This window comes from Bacillus rossius, chromosome 13 (genome assembly GCF_032445375.1).
Source record: "Bacillus rossius redtenbacheri isolate Brsri chromosome 13, Brsri_v3, whole genome shotgun sequence".
In the NCBI taxonomy this organism is placed as follows: domain Eukaryota; kingdom Metazoa; phylum Arthropoda; class Insecta; order Phasmatodea; family Bacillidae; genus Bacillus; species Bacillus rossius.
Window position 1 is genome coordinate 44,669,547 of NC_086340.1, and position 6,000 is coordinate 44,675,546.

Below are 6,000 nucleotides of genomic sequence, written 5' to 3' on the forward strand. Positions count from 1 at the left end.
CCACGCCGTAATCTGAAGCATCACATGTCAATGACACCGGCCTTGTTGCATCGTAATGTACTAAGACTGCGTCTCACTGAAGAAGCTCTTTTACAGTGTGAAAAGCTTCTTCATGAACCTCAGTCCACTCCCATTTATGCCCAGCATCCAGGAGATGGTGAAGTGGTTCGGCAATGCTGGCCTTACCCTGTAGGAAACGGTCGTAGAAGTTGAGTAGCCCTAACAAAGCCTGTAGTTCCCTTTTGCAGGTGGGTGCCGGTGCAAGGTGTATAGCATCCACTTTGGCTGTTGTTGGGTGAATGCCAGCACTGTCTATGCTGAACCCCAAAAATTGAACGGATGGTGCGGCAAACACGCATTTATTCTCCTTCAATCGTAACCCAGCTGCCTCTTACCGACCCAGGACCTGGTTGACCCGCTGCCAGTGCTGCTCAGTGGTCGCTCCCATGATGAGGATGTCATCTAACAGCACCGCGACCCCTTATATCCCTGCTAGTAAGGTTTCCATCAGTCTCTGGAACACCGCTGTGGCACACTTGATGCCGAAGGGCAACCGCCTGACCCGATACAGACCTTTCATGGTGTTTACCGTCAGTAGGTCGGCGGTGTACTCATCCACGGACACCTGCAAGTATGCATCAGCCAAGTCTAATTTAGTAAACATCTTACCACCGGCCAATTTGGAAAAAGCTTCATTTGTAGTTGGTAAAGGGTAAGTCTCGCTTTGGCACACCCGATTCACAAGCACACTTGTAATCGCCGCACAATCTGACAGAACCATTTGCTTTGCATACAGCAACAATGGGTGTTGCCCACTTAGAATACATTACTGGCTCGAACACTCCCTGTTCCACGAGTCTGTCTATCTCTTTGCTTACGGCATCGCGCAGTGCAAATGCCACAGGCCGACACTTACGAAAAATTGGTCTGGCATCTGGCTCAATGTCTATGCTCACTGGGGGCCCTACATAGTGCCCCAGGTCTGCGCTGGCAAAAACGTTGGGGTGCTGTGCGGCCATGCTTTCTGCTAACGAGTGCATGGTGTGCACCCCTTCCACTGAAATTCCGAGGGGCACTAGCCAGCTCCGCCCCAGTAGACTCAGTCCACGCCCATCTGCCACTAAGAGTGGTAACTGTACATCTGCAACATTCTTCTGCACACGCACTTCCAGTGCCCCTAGTACCCGCAGCTTCTCCTGGGACCAAGTGTGGAGAAGAAGATTCGCGGCCTTAAGCTCTGGTCTGCTCGGCCATAACCTCTCAAACATTTCGCTACTTATAACGGTAAATCCGGCCCCTGTGTCCACCTCCATTTCTAGGTCTTTACCGTCCACCTGTACCCACATTTTGAATGGCGGGTGACTTCTGGGGGTGCTTGCCTGTAACTGGTAGAGACTGTACAGGCTAGAGTGCTCGCCGGCTGGATCTGGTCCATCCGCTACATGAAAAGCCCCGCTACTAGGGTTTGTTTTGGCCCATCTGGATGTCCCCTGCGCCCTGGAACCGTGTTTCTGTTTCGATATGCATGCCCGTTCAAGGTGTCCCAGCTTGGAACAATAATTACATTTTGAGGAACGGTGTTTGCAATTCTCTGGACTGTGCGATCCATTACAGCGCCAGCAAGCCTGCCGCTCGAGTGTGCGCCTGTGTGGCCCGTCCTCACAAACCAGGTTAGACTTGTTTTGTCCGGTGTGCCGGTCCTTGGAGGTACCTAGACCTAACCGATTTACTGCTCCCGTCAAACCGCTCACTTCCCCTCTTAGATCACTTGCGTTCCGACCCGCTGCTTCGGCCGCAGTCGCCATGTCCAGGGCGGACTGGAAGGTTAAATCAACCTTGCCCAACATTGCGTGCTGCAGTGTCCTGTCGCGCACCCCGCACACCAGGCGGTCCCGTAACACTCTGTTCAAATCTGTGAAGTTACAGTGGGCCGACAGATGCCGTAACTCGGCCATATACTCTGAGATGGACTCACCCTCCTGTTGATCTCGCTTGTGGAATTTGTAAGTTTCCACGATTTCGCTCGGCTTGGGGTTGAAATGATTGAACAATGCTGCTAAAATGTCCTTAATATCCACTTCACTGGTTGCTTTCGGCAGGCACAACGACGCCACACCGTAAAAAATATGGCTCTCTGCTCCTCTTTGTCTGTAATCTTATTCGCTATAAACAGGTATTTCACCCATTCCACGTACGTCTGCCAGGCATCCCAGCCCGGAACGAACTCACCAAACGAGTTCCACGATGCCATTTAGGTTATGCTGCCGCGGATTATCAGGTACCCGATGCGACCCGAAAACGCATGGTTATTCCGACCTCGTCGCCAGTGTTAAATTGATGACACTAATGCCGCACATCGCAGCATTCATGGTACTCGTATTGCACCTTGTTGTTCACACACAACACACAACCTGCCGCGCCCGTCGTAGCCACATCCCGCCATAATCACCTTTGTTTACAACATGTCCCACTGCTGCCAACTTACGAAAGGACACAACACCAGATGTTATTTCGTGCAGCTCAAATCTGATGAGTCGATGATCACTTGTAATTTCGTCCAAAACATCCCAGTTCTTGATGTTATTTCTTGTTCTAATGTCTGAAAGAGTGACATCGATATAGGATTCAGTGTCTCGTGCCGGTGAGACATAAGTTGCCATTGATCCTGGGGAGTTAGCAATCCAGAGGTCTTTAGCCGTTATGTACTGTGCAACCATCATGCCTTTTTCATTTGTAACAGGAGATCCCCACATTTCCGATTTGGCATTGACATCTCCTCCGATTATCACTCTCTCTGTTCTTATTACATCTATAATTTTATCTCAGTATTGTAGATGTATTTCTGTATCGTCTGCGAACTGAAAGTAGGATGATACTATGAACACCCTCTTTTGACCCAGTTCTATACTCAGACAGACATGATGTTCATTGCTGACTGAGGACATCAAAAGGACTGTTCTGTCAGGATCTCTCACCCAGATTGCAGCTTTCGGGTTGTTTCCAACACTGTAGACTTTCCTTGGTATTTCAAGTATCGATCCTCTTACCACATAGGGTTCCTGGATGAGTACTATATCAAGTTTTTCCTTGTTAGCATACTTAGCCAATTCAACAGAGGCGACAGCAGAGCCTTGTAAGTTTATTTGCCCAAACTTGATAATTGTATACTATTCATACTCAATTCTGTCTAATTCCCTAGACAGAGTCTTTTGATATTCAGGGCAGTCCGTAGAATCAACTCTATGATCATACTCTCGTTTAGCCTTCTTGCAATTTGCACATTTGTCCCCATTGTTCTTGTTTTTGCATTCCTCATACTTGTGTCCTGCTTCTCCACATGCAGAACAGGTTAATTGGCCTCTACATTTTTGTGCTGTATGGCACAACCCTGGCACTTGTAGCATCTGGTAGCTACGATATAATCTTTAATTTTGCAGGAAGAGAATCCAATGTAGATATGACCCTTAACCATAAGTATGTTCCTTATCTTGGAGGTGCATTCTAAGACAATGTGTACTTTGTCTTTATTTTCTTTGGGGCCTTTGAGCAATCTGACTATTGTAACTTTTACGAACGTGTCCTTGGGGATCTCAGATTCCCGCAAGTTCTGCACGTGTATTGTGTCAAGAAGGTCCTCTTTGTCCATCTCACGAGGCAGGTTTTCAATCAGTGGCACAGTTAGGAAATTGTTTGTCTTCTGCTGAGGTTATTTTTTATTAGTCGCTCACATTATAATTTTTTTTCCTTGGAGAGCAGCCAGTGAAGACAAAACCTGTTACTGTGATGGACATGATTCCGGTGCGTTTAAGTGTCTGTTGATCAAGAATATGACAGCAAATTTATTTTAGTGTCACTTGGTTTGTATTTCTTTAAAGTTTTTAGTTTTAATATATATTTAATATTTATTTTCAAACTATATTCCCTGCATTGTACTAACATTGTACTCTCTTTGAATGAATACTAGCTATAGTTATTAATATTTTCGCTAAGGTGTGAAAAACATAATTATACGAAGGATAACATTATTAACATACAATAACACTATGAAAAATTATGTCTTCTTTTTTTCAACCAGTATTTTCAAGTTTCCTATTTTTGAGGGATAATCACCCAGTAACTTGAACCATGTGAAGAAATGAATAATCTGTCTACACAACCATTAGTATATGAGATGATTGTGTCTATGCAATAGTTTGTCTATGAGCATGCCCTACGCAGAAAACATAAATCTCTCTAATCAAACATTACTCTATGAGATGATCGTGTCTGTGCATTAGTTAGTCTATGGGCACTTCCTACACAGAAAACAAGTGTGTGTCTACACAACCATTAGTCTATGAGATGATCGTGTCTGTGCAATATTTAGTCTATGGGCACGCCCTACGCAGAAAACAAGTGTGTGTCTACACAACCATTAGTCTATGAGATGATCGTGTCTGTGCAATAGTTGGTCTATGCGCACGCAGCTCGGTTGCGTGACGTCAATGCGGACCTCGCTATCAGCGCCGGCCTTGGCTCGCAGCCGCCCAGCCTCGCGTCCTGCCTCCGGCCCGAGGTCGCCGGCGGTGACGCACGTGGTGGCTGGGACAGCGGGCCATCGCGGGACTGTCCTCCCGACCCAGGGGCGTAGCCAGGGGGGGGGGGGGGGTTTAGGGGTTCAACCCCCCCCCTTAGCACCAGGGGCGCAACAACAGGGGGGGGGGCAAGGGTATTCCCCCCCCCCCCTTCTGAAACCTTGAAATACAAATTTTCTCGGGGGAGGACCCCCGGACCCCCCGCTTCAATAGGGAGGATCGATGATTCTTTATAAAAAGGTATATTGCTCCCCCCTTTGGAAATTTAGTTGTTGCGCTCCTGCTTAGCACCAAATCTTTAATTAATTTACTATTCATCACTCAAAAAAAAATTTCATATTAAAATTATAAAAATTTTTACCATTACAATATTTAAATTTAAGTACCGAAAACTGCTAAAATAGCACTATTTTACACCTTAAAATCAAAAATTTTCTGGGGGAGGACCCCCGGACCCACCACTATAAGGGGGGGGGGGAGAAGCCATGTTTCTTAACACCCCCCATACACAAATCCTGGCTACGCCACTGCTCCCGACCACCCACAGGAGAGGCTTCCAGCGCCACCGGCTACTCGTCCGGGTGAGGGCATGTTCCTTCCTCGTTCAGCGATCAGATGACTCCAAGAGTTAACATCATCGACTGCTTCCAGTGTCAGGGCCGGCGCGTCCGTACAGGCGAACTAGGCAACCGCCTAGGGCGCCAAGTAGCTGGGGGCGGCGCAGCGCGACACGTAACGATTACTGAAACTAGATGAAAATTGAATTTTTGTAACAGTTTGGAATGTTTATATTGATATAAGTAAAATATTTAAAGTCCACAGTGACCTGTTTATGATTTGTAATAAGTAAAAAAAAAAAACACCAGCCTGCTTACATTATTTCTTTATTGACAAAATCTTAGGCTTACGTGATGTATTTTGAGGCAAGGAAAATTTTTTTTGGGGTGTCCGGTCGGGGGGGGGGGGGGGGGTGCATTAAGGCTTTTCGCCTAGGGCACCAATTTAACTTACTTTGCACCGGCTCTGTCCAGTGTACGGCCGGGTGAACAAAGTAAAATACCTCCACCATCATTTGTCACTCCACCATTCCTCATGCTTCACCACACAACAGTCTTCTCCGTAGTCTACCTTGGGATCTTCTTCCTGTCATAATTTTCCTAGCCAGCCTCCCTTTTTAACATTCTTTTTGTACATGGCCATACTATCTTTTCCTTGCTTTTTTTATGATCTCATTCATGTCCTGTACTTCTGTTGTCCTGTTCTTACTTGCATCATCTCATTCGTGATCCTTTCTCGCCTCGAAACTGCTAACATACACATCATAAACTTCATTCCTGTAGATCTGAATTTTCCAGCATCTCTCTTATCTCTGCTCCATACGTGACTTAGGGCAAATAGTAGGTATTTCACAACACAAGTTTTGCAT